At 43.7% G+C, this 21,425-nt stretch overlaps 1 protein-coding gene across 2 annotated transcripts in view; it reads left to right on the top strand.

Moving 5' to 3' along the window:
• MPP7 (MAGUK p55 scaffold protein 7) overlaps window positions 1-21,425 on the top strand; it is a 407,772-nt gene that overhangs the window by 30,674 nt on the left and 355,673 nt on the right. The window contains exon 1 of one of the 2 annotated variants that reach the window (XM_074984916.1): window positions 20,059-20,136. The exons of the other annotated variant lie outside the window; for it this stretch is intronic. The gene's annotated coding sequence lies outside the window, so the exon portion shown is untranslated. Of the gene's footprint in view, window positions 1-20,058; window positions 20,137-21,425 lie in introns of those variants that run through there. 2 annotated transcript variants of the gene reach the window in all.

Raw genomic sequence — 21,425 nt, 5'->3', positions numbered from 1 at the left:
TCAGTAAAGTTATGCTACCCAATCAATTCTAACAAATCCCCAACCCAGCACCTCATCCTGCCACTTGAGTAAGCTTCTTGCAAACACCATTTCCCCAAAGTGAGCACACAGACCCTGGGAACCTAAAGTCATCTGCCTTTCTCCTTCAGTTCCCATTTATGTGCTAATCTAGTATCTGGTCACCGCCACTTCTCTCTATGCTTGTTTCCCTTCTACCTTGGATATGTTTCCCAACCAGTTGGGGCTTTCCTCTCCCCAGTAAGCCTGACTTGCTTCCTCATTCCCTGCTCCCTTGACACTTCTTTCATACTGTTCACCACTGTTCCTTGAGATTAACTCCAGTTTCTTTACTTGCTTCTACCTTAATGGTCCCAGTAGGCACAGAGCCACCTGCAGCTTCTCTTGCTACAACCATGAGGCCAATTGTCAGAGGCCAGCCTTAGACAACTGCAGCTACTAGCTAAGGGATGGGTGGCAATTTCAAGGCTGAGCAAGCTTGAACCTTGCAATGGCAGCACTTGGGATTCTAAATCCTCAGCACTGGCCCTAGACAGCTATAGACTCTGCTGTGCAGTGCTTTCCTCTAGGCCATGGCTTGAAGTATTTGAGATGCCTGTCACCTGCAGCAAGGGACCCCAATTCCTACACACTCCTTAGTTAGCACACAGGCATGCAGAAAGTGCAGTCTGAATGATTCCAAATGCTCCTCCATTATGGGATTGGCACCCAGTGAAGACAGTGGGGTTATTTTATGTATAACCAGTTCTACCCAAAGCCTGCTGAAGTGAGAGGTCTTCTCATAGAGCCAAAGGACCCATTCTGGATTATAGGAACAAAGTGCATTTTATGCTGCACTGGTTTATTATTGTAACAGGAGGGCCTCGCAGTAGCTAAAGAATAATCAACACCTTCTGCAGCACTTATCTTTTTCTGATGCACTTCCCACCCAATTACTAAATGTAAACCTGCTTAGCTGATAAGGGCTGAAAATATGGTTACAAAAGGAAGGCACTTCAGAATTCAGTAGAGATTTCAGAAGTACACAGATCACAGGACTGGTTCCTGCATAGTTTCAAAACTGCAGTAAAGTGGAACAATTTTCAGTGTGTGACTGGAGGATATCTGGATCCATATTGTAAAACTGTCCCACATAATGAGGAAAGATTGAGGTGCCTTATTGTTCTTTTCTTCCTCTCTTTTTTCTGTGGGGAAATCACCAATGCACTATTGCTGTCTTCTTTTTAAGAGAAAACTTTAAAAAAAAAGGCACACCCTTGTAATGGTAGTTGAAAATAGCAACTCGAATTTCAGTTAGCATTGGGTAGATGCCAACATTTGGTTTGAATGTCAAGTAGTTCTTGTCCTGCTCTGTTCCAAAACTCCTCATTTGTGACAAAGTCTTGCCATTTAATATGAAAGATGTACCTCAGGCATCTGTTTATGAATGGCTGTGGCTTGTGACTTGAAGAATTTAGTAAGCCAGGTTTCACATCCACACAAGACCACACTCTTCACATTTTTGTTAAAGATCCACAGTTTTGTTTTCACAGACATTATTTGTGATCTCTATATAGGACAGAGAGTCTTGAATGCAGCTGTTGCATTCTCTATCCTGGCATTGATATCCTTGTCTCTTCCTCTGTTTCTGCCCATAATACTCCGCAAGTAGGTGAACTGTTCCACATCTTCCAGGTCATCCCTTTCCAGTGTGATGGTGTTGTCGTTGGACTGGTTGATCATTATTGTCTTGGGCTTTCCCTTGTTAATGTCATTGGGGTAGTTTTGTCGAGCATTGTGACCTTTTCTTTCATGCTTTCATGTCGGTGTGAAAGGAAGGCGACCCCTTCAGCAAAATCGATGTCCTGCAGTTGTTTGAAAAGCAATGCTTCTCTTCCTTACTTATCCTGTTAACCTCTCTTGGTAGGGTCCACAAACCCTCCCTGCGAGGCTTCAGACAGAAGTGCATTGTACACTCAGTCCACCCAATTTCTTCTCTGGAGATGGTTAACTGAGGCCACTAGCATCCCTAATCCTGTGTGGGGAAAGCGTCTGCGTGTGAGATGTGGGCCCAGGTCTTCTATTTCCTGTGCATACATGTTCCCCACACAGAGCATTACCCCCATCCAGAAGCTGCTTCTCCATTCACAGCAAGTCCTGTGCAAGACACACTCAGCTTCTCCCCCTCCATCCCCCTCACTTTCCTATTGCTAGCAACCAATGGAATGCTGGGAAATGTAGTTCCTTCTTTGCTGTACGGGCAGCGCTCTAGGCAGGTAGTTTGTCAAGGATCTACAGCTCCCAGAGTACTTTGGACTCTCGGGGTCCTTCTGAACTTGGGACCAGTGCCATGCAACGATTGACACCATAGTAATTCTTCCACTGTTCGCTCAAGCAGAAGAAAAACACCTAAAATAAATAGGAAGCATCTAGATCAAGTTGTTTCAAAAAGATGTTCCAATAATGCAAATAAAATCTTTTCAGCAACATGTATGAAAAATCATTTCAGAAAAACACTATAAATCCTGGATTCTATTTGTCTACTCCAATCATCTGAGGAAGGGGGTCTTACCCACCAAAGCTCATGACTTAATAAATTTGTTAGCCTCTAAGGTGCTACAGAACTACTGCTTGTTATTTGTGATGCATGTGGGTGAGGTAAGGGGGTGTCAAAATGAGGACTGTAATGCGAACATAGTTAAAACCTTATGAGTTATTATCGTGCCCCCAATTTGGACCATTTACTCCTTTGTGCAAACCTAGTTTGTCGCTACTGAAAGTCCTTAGCAACCTGTACTTTGTTATAAACAGCATTCTTGAGTTCCTTCATTAATTCTTAAGAGCACTACTGATGGCAGATGGTAGAGGGGAAAGGAAAGCACAATGGGCTTTCATCCTTTCACTTATTTTCAGATTTCATAGAGCTATCAGCCCGTCCCAAAATGTGACCCCTCCCAAGAGTTCAAGGGTACTCCTAAAAGACTTTACACTCCTCCCTTTGAACTCTGGGTTCCTCTGTACTTCATTTTCCTTAAAGATAACAAAAATGAGGAATTAGGTGCGCTCTCTTGTAGCTTCCTTCTGCATAGTGATTCTAAGACAAGGAGGTATGTTTTCTAAGGAGGTATGTTTTCACATAGCTTGCAGAGAGCTGGCTGCACAATTCCCACCAATTTTAATGGGAGGTGAAGGAAAAAAGTAAGCCCAGGTAATTCCTTTTATATATATGTGAAGTGGCCATAGCACTGGCCATACTTTTCAAAACAAGTGGCCAGCCTTCAAAACATAGTGCTCTGGGTAAATCAGGACATTCAAATTCAAAATTAGGAACATTTACATAGCAGATTAATTAGTTCTGTGGTTCATAATTGCAAGCAAGTACCTCAAAAAACGTTTTGTAGCTGAATCTTGGGTTCTGTCTCACTTGGTCTTTTGCTGCAACAGTGGGAGCACATACAAAGAAACCTATGACATCTTCATCAATAACAGCCACATGACGGTGGTGATGTATTTTTTCAGAATTAGAAAAGCTAAAACTATATATCTGCTTTTGAACCAAGACATTGCAGAATTGCTTCCTGTTTACTTAGTTGTCAGCTACTAAATGCTGGAATCAATGTTTACAGTAATCTGCAAGATATGACACCAAATATTTAGCCAGAGCTTTCTCTGCTTTTTTTTTTTTTTTTAATGATTATCATTATTTATTTCATGAAAAGTAAGGAATTGTGAAGGTGGATCTTGGCAAGAAAGTGAATGGGGAAATAATTTAAAATAATTGGTTTTAAAATGTGACTTTCTAAATGAATCTGCACACATAATGGAGTTGATTTTCCTCTCATTTACAGTGGTGTAACTCCATTGACTTCACTGGGAATTAGCTCCTCATTCCCATAAGGGAGAGTGGTGAATTTGGACACTAGGCACACATTTCAGCTCTTAAAATATTTAAATTATATTTAAATTTTTTAAAGCTCTCCTTTAAAAGAGAAGACCCTTAAATAAATGTAGTGAAGCAAAAGGTTTCGATTTTCTCCTACAGGATGCTAAAAGATTTGTCTGGAGAAGGATAGAATGGAGGCTGTATCTGATGTGCTGAATTCAGTTTGGAAGAATGATTGATTGGTTGCCACTGCCTGTAACACTGTCAATCCCCATGTATTTGGACCGCTGAAACAAGTCACAAGCAAACAGTTCCCAAGTAAAAGTATTCTACATAGCATCCTAGGAGTAGTTTCTTTTTGTAAAGTTTCCTCATGAGCAATTTATTCAAAGACCTGGAGACTGAGCCTGTCTCATGAGACAAGCTAAAAATTAAAGCAAACCCCCAAGGGTGACACTTACACATACTACACAGACACAGCATTTTACAGTTAAAATAAATCATTTAACAGAAACAAAATGGAATAGCTGTGTCAGATTTCAATTAGATGTATGGTGCAGTCCAATTTAACAGTTTGCTCAAAAGCACTAGACATAGCAGTGGAATAAACAAAAGTATGTAATTTTAAATGTTTATGTTCTGAAGTCATATGGTCCACTGTTAACTGCTTCAAAATAACACGGAACATGAAGGTGTCTATTTGCCCTCCGAAAAGGAAATTAATATTAATTTATCTGAACAACCTGCAAACAGATGTTGCAGGAAGCTCATTAATCTCGTATGGAAAATAAATAAACCAGTAGAGAAAAGGATGGGTGGGAACTTGACTTCCTCTGTTTCTGAAAATTCAAAAGAAGCAATGATTTAAAATATATATATATATATATATATATATATATATATATATATATATATATGTATGCACCATACATCTATACACACACACACACACACGTGCACACACAACGTATTGGGCAAAAAACTTTTAAATGGAAAATTGAGACAAAGAACAAATATATTTGTTAACACTTTGAAAATAAAAGTCCCTTAATGCATGTCATACTACAGGATAGACCAGTAGCCTGCCTATTAAGGCTGCCTGACCCTTCCCGTTACAAGCTTCTGCTTCAATTGCTTATAACTTTGTTAAACTTTAATTGGTTAGGAAAAAATGATATAAGCAGGGTGTCTTCTTCAGATGAAATGTTTCTGGAAATTTTCAACCAAAATGGCTCAGCCATTTCTAGGAATGAAGTTAGGGAAAAGCACACTGTTTTGATGACTTTTTAAAAAAAAGCTTTAAAACCTCCATTCTTTGAAGCAGCAATTTGAAATCTGCCATGTTTATAGCCTGTGTGCCAGGAATGTGTGTTACGCTGTCCTTATGAAAATCTGTTCAAAGTTGACTAAGTTACAAGCCTTTTGAAAGTTGCAGTTTGCCCATGCTGAGTCAAAACTCACTAGAGTTTTGCACCTTAATTCCTCAAAGATTCTGTGTGCAAGAGGCATCATACGGTCTTGGGCTGAGCAGGACCTTCCTTCCTGGCTTCTATGGGCTAAGCAAGGTCTATATCAGGGCACTGGAACTGAAAGCAAGGTGACTCTTTCCGGTGGGCTCTCAATGCCAGTGCTGAAGCAGAATCTTGGAGGAAGCTTCTTGAACCAGGTGCAGAAGACCCTGGACCAAGGAAGAAGTAGATTAAGAGGTAAAGGAACTGGAGGACAGAAGGGGAGAAGACTGGCAAGGATTGGGTGCCAAGTAGAGAATGGAAATGGCTGTGCAAGAAGCCTGCAAGACAGGATGAAAAATATGGAAGGGCCTTTGAGCTAGTTTGTGGGGAGAGCCAGAGATCAGATGAGGAGGTGAGGGAGAACTGGGACTGGCTGGGACAAGAGGACACAGACTGAAGAGGAGCCCAGGGAAAGAGGCTGTGAATCCAGTGGGAATGATGAATGTGGACATGGGAGCGACTGGAGGCTGGTGGGGAAAAGAAGGGAATTAGATTAAAAACAAAAACAAAAAAAACTGTGATGGGGAAACTGGGACTTGCTGAACAAGGAATGTAGGAATAAGGAGCCAAGTATGGGGGGAAGTGGGAATGTCTGGGCAACAAGACTGGGAGTGAAGACTGAAACTGGGAATGGTAGTGGTGGAGAGACTGGTAGTCCAGAGAGGGAACTGGTAGGACATGTTTAGTGGAGACTGGGACTGACTAAATTATAAGATTAGAACTAGTACAAAGATTCAGGAGGTCAGGAGGAGACATGACAGCAACAAGGTGGCATGGAAGGGGCAGAAAGGGAGTTTGGCAGAAGTGGTCAGAAGGGTCTGCCTACGTTAGAGGAGTTTGATGAGAGAGATACATTCTGAAAGATAAAATGTGAGGTACCTATACTGCTGCCTAGTCATTTTCTCAGTTACATTCTCTTAGGTTTCCAGATATGGTCTTCCTGGAGGGTTTGGGCAGTGAGTAAGGAGTATAGATCAAATTAATTTTCTGTCTCCAGAAAGCTTGGCCCCAAATTCACTTTTTAAAGTATGGGTGCATGAGAGATCACAGCATATGGAGAAAATGTGCTGGGAAGGATGCTGACAAAGGGCCCTTTACTTTTGGGAGGCCCATACTTCATGTGTCTAGAGCTGGCCCTGTAGAAAAAACATGACTAAGCTTTCATGTGAAATACAAGGGAGACATTGGACCAAAAGGTGCCCTGGGCCACATTCTGTACCGATTTATACTGTGTGCATCCCAGCTTGGAGCTGCAGATGCTCATCAGGGTCTTATTTAGGTACCTTTATGCATATATCTTTATAGCAAATAGACACCCATAGGTGGCTTGTACTAGCCAACTTGGGCTCAGTCTTCAAGGCTGTTTCACTGCTATGTAGTCTTCTGGGCCTGGACTGAGGCTCAAACTCTGGCACCCTGAAAGGTGTGAACAACAAACAATGAGATTCCAAATTATTATAGACAAATGCAATCGAGCAGATATAAATTCTACTCTGGTGTGCATAACTCTCAGATTCATGCATAAAGGTTTTTCTTAATTACTAAAAGCTGGCCTAGGGAAATTAAGAATGCAAAATAAGAAAATATGCATATGTCTGAGCATGCTAATATGTGTTTGAAGAAGAAACACACTATTCCAAAAACAGAAATGGGTAATTAAACAATGTCATGCTGTGACTCTTGAATAAAAACATTTTATAAAGGACTGAGTTACTTTTTACATGGTTACTTTCAAGGCCTTTCTATTTTAACAGCTTAACACGCAAACAAGTTTAAAAGAATAATAATTTCACCAGGAGCTAACATCTGGTAGTTGCAAGGTAGCAATCCATCAATACTTAATGAGGTGCTTAAAGCTAGAAATATTTATAAGATGTCTTGTTAGTTTATAGTGTTGGACATTAAAGAGATACTGTCAACCTGATTTCTAAGAAAAAAAATCTTTACATACTATGTGCAGAATAAAAACAAAAAGTAATTTAAAACATAAGGATTTTTCTGTTCTTTGTCTGATCGATACAGCCCTACGCAGATATAAAATTTGTATCTGCATCCACGTCTATATCTGCAAAAATGAGCCACAGCTACTGGCATTGGCAGCTGCAGATGTGGATACCCACAGATACAAAGCAGGTATACACAAATTTGCAGGGGTTTAGATACAAAATTTGTATCTCCATTCATATCTGCAAAAATGAGCCATGGCTATCCACAGATGCAGATACCAGCAAATACAAAGTGAATACTCACAGATTTTCAGAGCTCTACTGATGAAGACAAAACAAGATCAATCCAATAGCAGCACCATCAAATACAACTCTGTCAACCCTTTTCTTCCATCCTGTCCTCTCTGTATGCCTCTGATTGTTGCCTCTGATTTCATGTCTGCTGCCGTATTTCTGATGAACACCCTCTCTCAGATTATGGAGAAGAGTGTGAATGTGAGCTCCTGCCAAAGCAGTACCTTGACAGAGAAGACACCAGGCTGGTAAAGTATGAGATAGAACATGCCAAAACCCATCACAAAACCATGATACTGACTATATACAAAGTGCTGCCAAACGTGCACATAAGCTAGAAAAAATAGAGAAAATACTTTCTTTGTACAATGGTAATTGCCGTGGTTATGTGTAACAACACAAGATCTCATTTTTTGATAGAAGTGAATTTTCTAATTTAAAGTAACCCTATAAATCAGCTGCAAAACAAAAGAGGGGTTCACTGGTGCAAAGGATTCGTATAAGGTGAATTTCAGACTTTGTCAAAAACCAGACATAAACCAGAACATGAATTTCCTCTCAAGATGGCTGGTTCTAGTAGTTTCCTTGCAGGCTCTTATTTCAAACCCTTTTCTAACCTTTCCTAAGAGCGTGGCCTGCAACCCCTTTTCTATTATGAACTGGAGCTATTGAAGTCTACGTGCTCTGCCTGCATCATGAGCCAGTATGAGTCAACAGACTAATCCCACTTCTCCCTCCAGCCCCCAGCACCTGATATTCTATCACAGGACAGTACAGTACTCAAAAGCCAGTATGCAGAGAATGCATGACCTGGTGCATGCCATAGCTAAGGGGCAGGCAAGATCCAGCCTGCAAGTCAGATCCAGCCCACCAAGCCTTTGAATCTGGCCCATGGTTCGCCCTCCCAGGACCCTCAGGCAGGAAGCAGCCAGCTGCTTAATGTGCCTCCCTGTACCACAAGCCATAGTGTAGGAGGCTGCCCCCACTCCAGAACAATGTCTCAGTTCCTATTGGCCAGAACTGGCCAGTGGGAGCTAAAAGATTGTGCTGGGGTCAGGGACAGCCAATGCAAAGCAGCCAATGCAAGTTGAGAGATTGTGCTGGGGGAAGGGGATGTGTATGAAGCCCCCCCCCGCATTAGGCTCAGAGGGGCACGTGGAGTAGCCAGTCACTTTGAGCAGCCTGGGGCTACAGCAGGCAGAGAGACTGCTCAAGGATCCTGCTGGGCTGCTAGCTGGGAGCCATCTAGGTAAGCACCTCCCAGCCAAAGCCTGCCTCTAGTACCCCACCCTATCCCACACCCCAACTCCCTATCTCAAGTCACCACCCAAACCCTCTGCACACACACACATATACTGCCACATGTCACAACTCTCTTCCAGAACCTGAACCCCCTGCTACTCCCCTTTTCCTAAACCAGACTCCTCTCTTACACCAGTAGCCCTTCCCAGACCCTGCACCTCAATCCCCTGCCCCAGGTCACAACCCCCCTCCTTCACTCAAACTTGTTCTCAGACTCCACACTTTCTCCTGCACCTGTTCCACACCCCAAGATCTTTTCTGAAACCAACCTCCATCTCTGACCCTGTACTCCCTCCATAGAAAATCGTGTCCCTTGATCAGCTATCAAAATCTTGGAGTGGCCCCCCTCCATCAAAAATTGTTACCCAGTCCTGACCTAGGTGCATCTTATATGTGTAGTCATCCTTTGAAGTGAGCGGAGCTAGCAGGTTTGAAAATGAAAACTTAACAGCAAGCAGTATGGGGTGGCTGTTTTGGCTATGAAAGTGAAATAGATGTCATGGAAGGATCATAGTTCACACCCAAAATTATGGATCCATTTCGCAACCTCACTGCTCTCCTATTGCTCAGACAGTGATAATGCCACAGACATAAGGGAGTCCCCATGGGATGGAGGGCTGGCATTGCCAGCTCCTACATTCATCACCCATTAAGTGCTAGTCTAGGGAGTATGTCACACGGTGGGAAGGAAGTGTGAGCAAAGATGCTGAATGATTCCTTGAGGACTGTTGCCAGCTAGCACAAGTTAACACAGTCATAGGGTCGAGGTCTCTGACAGACCCCCTTTCTGCTACACTAAGCAGATCTTGGCTGGATCATAGAATCTGATTCTGTCTCGTTCACTCTTAGACTAGCATGGACTCAGCCTCTAAAGGCAAGGGAAAGATTTGCATCATTTTGAACTGATTCCTCTGGTTGATTCTGGAAGGGACTGTGTCCATTTCTTGGGAATCATATCAAGAAAGTGCAAGTGTCTTGCAAAGAGAGCTAGGGCATGAATACTGCAGAATGTATGTGGAATGCTCAGCAGTCTGAGGCAGACGTGGAGGAAAATAAATATTCAGTTCTTCTTTTTTTTTTGACATCTGGATTATTATCTTGTTTACAGCTGTATATATTTGCCAACCAGCCCCATGCTGAAATTGCAAATGCACCAGTGAGTGAATTATGTCACTTTTTAAATTTACCTTTTTTTTTTTTTTTCAGTGTCAGTGAGTCAGACAGGATCCTTGCTCTTGCCGTACATCACATACACAAATGCCATGGGTGTGGCTGAGGGGATATCACAGCTGGGAGGTCATAAATTAGGACAGTGAGTCTGCTAGTTGCAATATCAATGCACTTGCATTTGTTCTGTGCTAACGTTTCCCCAGCAATACTCCCAGAACTCCTCCCCAAAATGCGCAGTCACATGCACAATGATTTCTGTGTATTGGGAGTGGCAGGATGCTTGGCTTCCTCCAAAGATGACGTCCTCAAAGTGCCTGTTAGGGACGCTTAACATCAACATGAACTACTGTCGTGTACTATTACTGGTTTGTTGGGGATCTTTTTAATCTCATAAGGTGTCATACCTATTTCACAGATGATGACATTTTGCCTGAACCAGCATGACATGGACTCTTTTTCATTAGATACTGTGCACTTACAAAGATAGTATCAATCTTTCAGTGGCATGTAGTTAGCTAGTCCTAGCATGAAAAGCTGCCTCTTTCATAACATACTCACTAATTACGTAGCAACTCCCTAAAGGTTTTGTGCAATAGCGTCAACTCTAAATGATCATAATTTAAGATACCACCAGAAAGAGAGGTGTATTTTCCTTTTTATGTGCATGTGTACATCATCTCCACAGACTCACACAAAGAACAGTGGACTGCGTTCTTGGCTATAGCCGGTAGATTGCATAGCTGCTCTGCACCCTGCCACTGGGATGTAGGAAATTAGGATAGTACAAAAGGGAAAAAAGTATAGGAAGTAAAAACTGAACTTTGCAGTAGCTTTAAATAATTGCCCTTTGCAAAAGCAGTTTCTCTGCTCTTGTTGTTCACACTTCCACATTAGCAACTGGCAATGGGCCACATCCCCCCTGACTGAACTGACTTGATTTCTCCTCTCTTGATGTCCACACCTCCACATTAACTGCCAATAATGGGCCACATCCACCTTGACTGAATAGACTTTGTCAGCTCTGGCCCTCCCCTTTACTGAGACCCTCCCTTCTTTAAATCCTCCTCTGAAACCCTGCCACTCATGCATCTGACGAAGCGGGTCTTTGCCCACGAAAGCTTATGCTCCAAAATATCTGTTAGTCTATAAGGTACCACAGGACTTCCTGTTGCCTTTGCTTTCAAGTGATCAGTATTTCAGCTGAGAGCACAGGTGCTCATTCACTTGAACTTCTATCATCCCCCCCACAGTACCCTGCCCCAAAAATCCATCAGCGGGTCCTCTGTTTTCAGTTGTGAAATTTCTTCCTCAGAGTTCCCCTCATCCTCTGAGTGGAATAATAAGATGCACAAGCACCATCATGCCCAGGAAAAAGAACACTCCTGGCTTGCAGCCACATGCTAATTCACTAATAGTAGTTCACAGGCATTTGCTGGGGAACATAAAAGAAAGCAATGATATTTTAACTATCTAGTGAAGCGAATAATTCACCCTGCTACTGCGTTCAACAAAACAAGACACAAGTCTTAGTAATTACGGTATAGTTCAAGCTTCATATTTACTTCTCATCACCTCTTCTAAATTTCCAAGTTTCTTAATGGAAACATTGGCAGCACTAAAAAGAACCGTAAGTATGCAGCAAAGAAATGCACCTTTTCTTTGAAATATTATGAATGTTATTTTTTGGTTTTAGTTGTAGCTGTGCATTTCTTACCCCCCCATCATATTAAACTTTTAAAATTATCTGAACTTTGATCAATGTAGTGTATACATTTGGCTTTAGTCTAAAAGCTTTGGTGGGGCAGGAGGAATGTGTGTGTGTGTAAAGGTTCTCTATGTACCCGCCTGATTATAACAGCCTGAAGGTTGCTCTAAATTAAACTCAATGCCAATAGACTCTGGAGGGTAATATGGTATCTAGTGATTAGTTATGCAATGTTACATGCTAACCAGGCCATGTCTCCCTGCAGCAGGGAGTAGTGGTGGAGTGAGAATTGCTACAGCAGTTTTATGCCATGGGTGGACTTCCTTACGCTGGGATGACCTTTCCATTAGCGGCTAACCCAGCTTTAGGATCACACTTTAGTATCATCAGTGTACCACAAAATGGACAGAAAAACATACACACAGCCATACTGGGTCAGACCAAAGGTCCATCTAGTTTAGTATCCTTCTTCCGACAGCGGCCAGTGTCAGAACAGGTAATCATCAAGAAATTCACTCTCTGCCATTTATTCCCAGCCCTAACAAACAGAGGTTAAGGATGCCACCCCTGTCCATCCTGGCTAATGTCCATTGATTGACCTATCCCCCAAGAATTTATGTAGTTTTTTTTTTAAACACTTAGGGTGTGTCTACACGGGCACAAATCTTCGAAATAGCCATGCTAATGGCCATTTTGAAGATTACTAAAGAGGCGCTGAACTGAATATTCAGCGCCTTGTTAGCATTAGGACGCTTCCGGCCACGGCGCTTAGAAAGCACCACTTTTGAAAGCACGCGGTTCCGCGCGGCTACACAGGAGTCCTTTTCGAAAGGACCCTGCACCTTTTGAAATCCCCTTATCCCAATCACTGATGTGTGAACTGGAGTTCATGCTCAAATTCAATACATTATCACTTGGTCTCAATAGCAATAGCAATTATCTCACCCATTACTAGGACTCTTTCCCTTCCTCTGGTATTTGTAATGATCTCAGGCAAGACACTTGTATATCTCCCCATCACCTCTCCCTTTCAGTTCCATGTATCCGATTTGTCAGTTTTTATTTAAAAGTTTTTGGACCTTTGTGCTATATAACTGTCAGGCTGTACTGGAAATGCTATTGATCTGAAGAAGTGGGTCTGTCCCACAAAAGCTTATCACCTAATACATTATTTTGTTAGTCTTTAAAGTGCTACATGACTGCTGTTTTGTTTGCTGGAATACAGACTAACACAGCTACCCCTCCGTTACTACAGAAATATGATGGGTTCTTACCATCTCCGCGGGAAACCCTGAATACCAAGACATCTCTTTTGCATTTGCCTGCAATCTAGGGTTCAACTGTTAATCAGCCATATCTGTAATACGAAGAGTAGACAAATAAATACATACAAATGTGCATAGTCTTGTGATAAAATCATATGTATAACCATTCATACTACTTCCACAAACTCTTGGGTTTTCCTGGACAGCTAATTTTGGTGGGTTTTGCACCTCTCCTAGTATGGGGGATAAAGGAGAAGAGAGAAATCGAAAGAAAGCCTGTATTTTAATACATTACAGTATTTTTTCTTTTTAAAATATGTATGACTGAAATACATAGTCTTCAGTAGTTAAAGGAAAATTCAGCTAGTTTTGTATTCTAGCTATGTGGCTTCTTGTGCCTAACCTATACCAAAGCACTCTAGGACTGAAATAATTATATACCAAGGCTAGCCAGCCTTTCTATGTATGAAAAAGGGTGTGTCCCATTTTATTCATTTGTTCCACATTGACAATCTTGGAAATTGAGAAACACACAATTGAATGAGAATGACATTGAATCCAAATTGGGGGAGTAATCTGTTTCCGCTGAGAGCTAACTAATACATTTACTTAGCTTTTGGACACTCAGTTTTGTATTTAAAATCTTCCTGTTTCCTAGGAAGTCCCCTCTTTCAGAAGTGTGTGTAAATCTTTTGCAAATGCAACATGATCCAAGCTGTGTGCCAAAATCTAAAGAATACAGCTTGCATGTTCTGAACAGAGTGGGAGACACCTGAGATGACTCACTGCTAAATTATGGAACAATCTCAGCTATGTGTGCCACAAAAAATGTCAGTGTCAGGAGGTGAAGAGGGCCACAACAGTATGTATCCGGACAACAGCACATATCCCCACCACAGAAGAGGCGTTCTCAGTTCTTTCATAAGGCTGACCAAATGTCAATAAAGAAACTATGTCAGATCCACTACCCCTCCTGGTTATAATCCCATAACATCTCTCTGTCAACAACAACAATTACATCATGGAAAAATACTAGAAAATATCTAATCCATTTTAGCTATCTTTAAATGCAATTCAGCAAATGGAAATGGGGGGTTAGCATTACACTACTAACTTTCTCTGCAGGCTACCAGCAAGTGCTTTGCAGACCACCAATTGATTATTTATATAAAAAGCTCTTGGTCCCGGTTTGGTAGAATTCTAACCTACCCAGAGAAAAGGAGAATATCATACCAGCTCCATCATAAGTCATTTTAAAGTTGCTTTGTGGGCTGGAGTAGGAGGACAGCTTATACCACTCCATGCTAGATCCTGTCCTTTTCCACAACTGAAGCCACAGTCCCTGTAGAAGTTACTCTAGCAGAACCCAAGACCAAAACAACTCCCTCCCCCACTGCATTCTCTTATGAAGAGGATGAAAAAGAGCCAGATTTTCCAAGGGCTAAAAATGCAGTCAGTCACCTAATGTGATTTGCAAAAGAGCCCAAGCAAAGTAGAGTCCTAGTTCTGAATTAGACCAATGGGAATTAGGCAATCCTATTAGCTACTAGATTAGAATCAGTGTTACAATGCCTACCTTTCCGTACTCTGGCATTGGGGAAACTGCAACCCCAAGATGGGTATTCAGACTTCTCCCACAATGTATGGGGAGAGTTAGATGCCAGAAATGCAATACAGCAAAGCCAGCAGGCTGAGTGGGGTGATGCTCAGACCAGGCAACAGAAAATACCCAGGAGAGAGTGCGGCCTAATCTTAACCCAACAAATGGATTTAGGTGTCAAACTCAAGGTACCTATCTCCATGGAATTCATAGCTATGACCCTTGTCCAGCTATGACCCTCGGCTGCTTCCCTTTGATTAATGACCTAAAGGTATGTATGTTACTGAAAAAGAATTTTTGCACTGTTCTTCAAAGGGAAGCAGCCGAGCTGGCTTTTATATTTAAATTCGGCACATTAACACATGGTTTAAACCGGGACAGGAACTTTCTGAGTCACTATAGGGGCTCGTCTGCATACTTGGCTTAATCTAATTCTTGACCTCCCCCCGCCACCCCTCCACTCTCTGATTTGCTCACCTTGATTATCTTTTTCTGATTTGTCCTCCTTGCTTACTGTTTTAGGTTCTCTGTGCCTTAAATATTGAGTCTGTTCTGGTCTGGCTATGGTCTGAAGAAGTGGGTCTGTCCCACGAAAGCTCACCTAATAAACTATTTTGCTAGTCTTTAAAGTGCTACTTGACTGCTTTTCAGTGGTTAGAGTGCTCATTCATTTAGTTGTTAACTGGCTGTGAGCCTGACAGTGGTAGATATAACAATCAGTAACATTAGCAAATGCTGATTATTGGTCCACACCACAGTGCAGGGTTTTACTGTGGTCCCCCTCATGGGAACCCTGTTCCCATTTTCAAATAAATTCTCTCTTCCAATAACCCCTCACTCATCTCTGCTTCTTATCTACTCCCTTATTTTTCCTCTCCCCCTGAGCTCCATGCCATGCCATCTGCTGCCCCGGCCCAGGGTCTGCATTAGTGCTACTGCCAGTGCCCTCACTAAAGCCAGAACTGCTGTTGTGGGAGCCCAAGCCATGAAGCACCACTGCTGCCACCATCAGATATAGAGCCAGAGCCATAAGTCAATTTGTGATGTCTCCATTTGAATTTGCTGTAGTAATGGAAGGGAAGCTCTGCCACTGGCAGTCTCTCTAATCAGACTTCTTGGCAGCCTTGCCATTTTGAAGCCTACTCCCCACTCAAATTCAAATGTGGGCAGTGGGGACCACTGCACCGCTCTTCCTAGGGGTTGCAGCAGGTCAGAAACAATGACAGCATCCTGCAATAAGCAGGCACATGTTGTGCAGCTGAGCAGCCTTTTGCCTGCAGGTGCTGTCTAAGTGCACAGGCCTGATAGCAGCTGCACCAGCCATTCCTCTGCCCTGTCAATGCCTGCTCACCACTTGATTCTAGGGCCCCACCTTCACAAGCTGAGTCAATCATCCTGGCAAATATCCCCCGACTGCCTCAGGGCTGATGCAATTTCATGTGCTGCATTTGTCTAATACTGTCCTTGGCCATTGGCTCCTATTTTTATAGGGGTCTGAAGCAATGGACCCTGTATTTTTTTCCATCCCTGTGCAAAATAAGATTTGTTATGGTCACTGAGGCACATGCAGACATGCACCACCACTAAAAACACAGGCTGCTGGCATGGGCATTCTGCTAATCAGCTGTATAGCTTCTGAATCCCTCATGGGTGGCCGCCTAAGCTCTCAGCTCACAGGGAACACTGGTCCCAGGGACCAGTACCCATCTGTCTTGCAATGCCTCTGCAAAATCTTTGCAAAATTTGAGCATGCACCAACATTGCCTCGTAGTAACAGTAAGCACTAATACTCCATCCTGCAGAGGGCACGGTCACTGAGCACGCTCTAGTGTTAAAGGGATTTGCCCCCCATGCTTTATCAAAATTGTCTTACAAATATTAATATGCATAACTCAAAGATGCTTTACACAAACTACTTAATGTAGCATATCAGTTACAATAGTACCATCTACTGAATGTGCATATCTTATTTTTGTGAACATGTCATTCTTGTATATGAAGTGTGGATCTGTTTATAGTTCTAAAGGTGCTAATGAGAGCCATTACAAGTGCTCCAGTACTTAAAGACTCAGTACTCAAAGCAATAACTTGTGAATGACTATATTTGTTCTATAATTTTAAACTGTGAAGATCCATGTGGATCATAGTGAATGGAAGAATATGCTGAAGTCAATGTCTGTTCACAGGATGAGCAAACATGGGAAGTCACATGTCATACTTTTACAGTTTGTGAAGGATCATAGTATCAATGCAGGTTTTCATACACAGGCATGTGTAAATATTAAGAAATGGCAAAAAGTACTAAAAATATTGCTTGACCTTCCAAACTTGACCTAGTTTAGGTTTCCCCTCCCACACCTACAAAGTAGTGCTGGAAAGCAACAATTGTGGCATTTACTTGAGCATCAGTAAACAACTACTTTCTAGACATAATACAACTTACGTGCGATTTATCAGAGACACCAAGAGAATTAAATATGAGAGTCCTCTTTAGATGTCTGCTAGGTTACTGTGTATACTGTTAGGTTTAAAAGGAAGTTCTACTGGTGCTCCAAGCACTAGGCTCTATGGCTTTAACCCACAGCAGGTTTCCATAAATAATTGCACATTTTGAATAATGGAAGATTGTTTTTCTAGGAATATCAGAAACTACAGGATGCTAATACTCCAGGCATAATTGCTTTGTCAATTTCATGCCCTTGTGTCCCACCTCAACACCAAGCGGCAGGACCTTCTAACACCTATGGAAGCTGATGAGCCCCAAGGGGCCCACCTATATTCCATGATGGTCCCATAGGTCACCTGGATATTAGTTTGCAGTTCCTTCACAGACTTGTAAGCACACGTATGTATTTGGCATGGTTCTTCCCCATCCCTAGAGCTGTCCCCTCTATAGAACAGTTCAGGATGGCCACCTCAAAGCCCCATGTTTTGGAGACCTCTGCATTAGCTGCCTGAACCATCATATAGATGGATCCCAGTTTAGCCCAGGGGATTACCTGTGGGGAGGGGCCTGGTATGCAGCAGGCTACTGGGTCACCATGGTGAGTGCAAGAAATGAGGAATTGACCCCTGCTGCTTCCTTGCACCAGGCCCAGTCTTGTTATGTCGAATAGCCAACTTGACCAGAGTCATTGCTTAGTGAAGGGGGCCTTGACAAGGGGGCTGGGCAGGATTGCCTTGTAGCCTGCTAAGCATGGCCCTGCCCCTTTTGCAACATGTGGGATACATGAGTGCAAATTGACATCAAGTGTGTTAAGCTGCAGCCCCTCTTCTAACACCTGCACAACCTTCTTCTTTCGGTTCTGGCTTCATTTTTCCTTATATCAACTGAACTATGCTCACCCCATCTGTGAGGTGAATGACTATGACTATGAAGTCATGAGACACCATCCTTCTCCTGACTCTCATTAAGTTGGCTATTCAACATAAAATCATACAATACTAGGACTGGAAGGGGCCTCGAGAGGCCATTGAGTCCAGCCGCCTGCCCTCATGGCAGGACCAAGTACTGTCTAAACCATTCCTGATAGACATCTATCTAACCTGTTCTTAAATATCTCCAGCGATGGAGATTCCACAACCTCCCTTGGCAATTTATTCCACTGTTTGACCACCCTGACAGTTAGGAACTTTTTCCTAATGTCCAACCTAAACCTCCCTTGCTGCAGTTTAAGTCTATTGCCTCTTGTTTCTATCCTCAGAGGCCAAGAACAAGTTTTCTCCCTCCTTCTTTTGACACCCTTTTAGAAACTTGAAAACCGCTATGTTGTCACCCTCAATCTTCTCTTTTCCAAAACTAAACAACCCCAGTTCTTTCAGGCTTTCTTGATAGGTCACGTTCTCTAGACCTTTAATCATTCTTGTTGCTCTTTTCTGGCCCCTCTCTAATTTCTCCACATCTTTCTTGAACTGTGGTGCCCAGAACTGGACACAATACTCCAGCTGAGGCCTAACCAGCGCAGAGTAGAGCGGGAGAATGACTTCTCGTGTCTTGTTCACAACACACCTGTTAATGCATCCCAGAATCTTGTTTGTTATTTTTGCAACAGCATCACACTGTTGACTCATATTTAGCTTGTGGTCCACTATAACCCCTAGATCCCATTCTGCTGTAGTCGTTCCTAGACAGTCTCTTCCCATTCCCTATGCGTGACACTGATTGTTCCTTCCCCAGTGAAGCACCTTTACAGTTGTCATAACAAGACTGTGCTAGATGTCCAGGCACTCTGTGATCTGCTTGTCCCTCTGCACACTTATCTGGGCAGAGTTCATCTGACCATTTCCATTAGTTTCATTCCCACCTAGCCACAGATCCTCAAAACAAAACAGACAGGCAGTTATTTTGCTCATCTCTTGAGCCTTCAGCCTCAGTTGCTAGAGTATCAGCTACTTAGCCTTACCTCTGGCCTGCTACTCCTGATCCCATGAAACTTCCACTTTGAGCAGGTATAGGCAATAAGTCGGAGCCAATTCAGCAGTGTTAGCTTTTAGCAGGCTACTGGCACTTTTATTTACCTGCATATCCTGTTTGGGCCACAAGCAGCTTGCAAACTGAGACCCACAGGGCTAGAGCTTTCCCTCCAGCTGAGCTAAGGTTGAGAAATAGTGCCTGGGAAAGAGCCACATAAAGGTTGGAAGAGGTATTGAACTAGAAACCCTTGGAAGAAACTACTGTGCAAAGCATCCCCTGGCTCCAGAGAATAACTGAATTGTAAAGTTCCGATTAAATGTTAAACAGGAGTTGGTAAACAGTTTCTTAGACTGGAAGGGCAGTTAGGTGCAACTATAAGTACTGTAATAAATATGAATCTCTTACTAACCAGTTACTGTACAAGACAAACATTTGACAGCCTTGTTCCAAGAAACACAGACCGACCCAATCCCACGACGTTCGCAGTTGTAATTCTATGCAGAAGGCCAAGAGATGGGACATTGGGAGCAGCACTTAGCGTCTCACTGGACACTCCCGGCACAACCAGCAGCTGTACTTGCCAAAACAGCAGCTGAGGTTTCCCCAGTGCAAGGTGAACGCACAACCTGCTGCCAAGCTGCGACCCACGACCCCGCCACTAGCCACTGGCACAGACCACACCCCCTGAGACGCGGCTTTCTACCTGGCGTCCCGCGGGCGCAAGTGGGCGGGATAAAGTGAGTCCAGGTGACCAATGAGAGCAACGCAGTGGTTTACCTTTCAAGCCAATGAAAGGGCTGGCTTTGGTAGGCGGGGCAGGAGCCAGCTAGCGCCATTTCTCGGCCAATCAGAAGGCAGCTCTTCGCGCCGGCCGCGCGCTTGGGCGCCCCTCCTACCCGCTAATTCCTTGCCCCTGAGGGGAGGAGGGTCTGTGCGGTTCAGTCCCCTGCCAGTGGAGGCGGCGATGGCAGTTGGCTGGGGCGACACCCTCAGCTAGAGGAGGCTGGAGCCGCGGCCGGAATGCGGAGGCCTCGCTGTGCTTAGGGCAGGTGAGAGCTGGATCCCCTCCGGCTGTTGGGCGGGTCGGTGTTTGTCCTGGTTACTGGGCTGGGGGAATGACGGCGCGAGGAGCTGCGAAAGAGACGCTGACAAAGGGACTGAGGCGCCCTCCGCCTCCCGCGCGGCGCTGGAGATGCTAAGGGGGCTCCCGGCGCGCGCGCCCCCATTTCACGGTCAGTCAGCCGACTTCGGAGGTGGGGAAGGGGCAGGCGCGTGAGTGGGGCCAGCGGGAGGGGGTCGGGGATGCTCTGAGTGGGACATGGGGGTCTGATGTCCCGGGAAGGAAAGCGGTGCAGAGCGGCCGCGGATGCCTGGGCAAGAAGGGCTGAGCTGGGCTGGCGTGTCCGAGCTGTTTCATAACGATTTCAGGGCGGCTCAAGCTTGTCAGACGGTGGCTTCCATTTTTTTTCCCTCACACGTGCCGCGATCCCTGGGTGGCGGCAAGGTAAGGCTGTCACCTGGCTGAGGAGTTGAACTCTGAAGAAGAAGGAGGCTCAGCTTAAGCGACAGTCAGCGCCGTGCTGCTTTTACGGGAAGAGTCTGGTACCGCTGTAAGAGAGGCAATCTGTCGTCAGCTCCGGGTTGTATTTTTCCTGGTGGGCGACGGGGACCCGTGAGTCGTGTGGCTGGTGGGAGGAGATAAGAGGGACGAGCACCGGTTGCTTGCAGGTTCGGGCCAGAAGGCATCTTTGGGTTCTCGAATATTAACTAATATTTCCAGGCTGGTGCTAAAGCCTGGCTTGTTAGGGAGTAGAATTGCAGATGTGACCAGTAAATCCACATCACTTCGTTGAGATGAGAAGGCAGATGTTACAGGAAATGCTCTTGTTACCCTTCAACAGATTAGGTATTTTGTTAGCATGAAGATTAAATGCTGCTCTACACAACAAAGCCAGTTTTATTTTGTGCAGTCTCTCTTTTTATGAATACTTTTATTTCAAATGATAACTTTGCATTTTAAACAGCAGTGAAGGGTCCTGTGGCACCTTTGTATTTTCAAGTATTATAATGGGAGGACACCTGTAATTTTAATACCACGCTAACCTTCTACATAGCATAATCAGACGTCAGATTAAAAACAACAAGAAGTCTTGTGGCACCTTATAGACTAACAGATCTTTTGGAGCATAAGCTTTCATGAGCAAAATAGCTGTTAGTCTGTAAAGTGTCACAGGACTTCTTGTTTTTGAAGGTGCAGGCTAACTCGGCTACCTCTCTGATACATAGACCTCAGATTGTTATCCGTAGATCTGGATGTAACACAGGACATCAGTGTAAT

This window comes from Carettochelys insculpta, chromosome 2 (genome assembly GCF_033958435.1).
Source record: "Carettochelys insculpta isolate YL-2023 chromosome 2, ASM3395843v1, whole genome shotgun sequence".
NCBI lineage: Eukaryota > Metazoa > Chordata > Testudines > Carettochelyidae > Carettochelys > Carettochelys insculpta.
The sequence above is the reverse complement of the archived record's forward strand: the minus strand, read 5'-3'. Positions and strand labels throughout refer to the sequence as shown.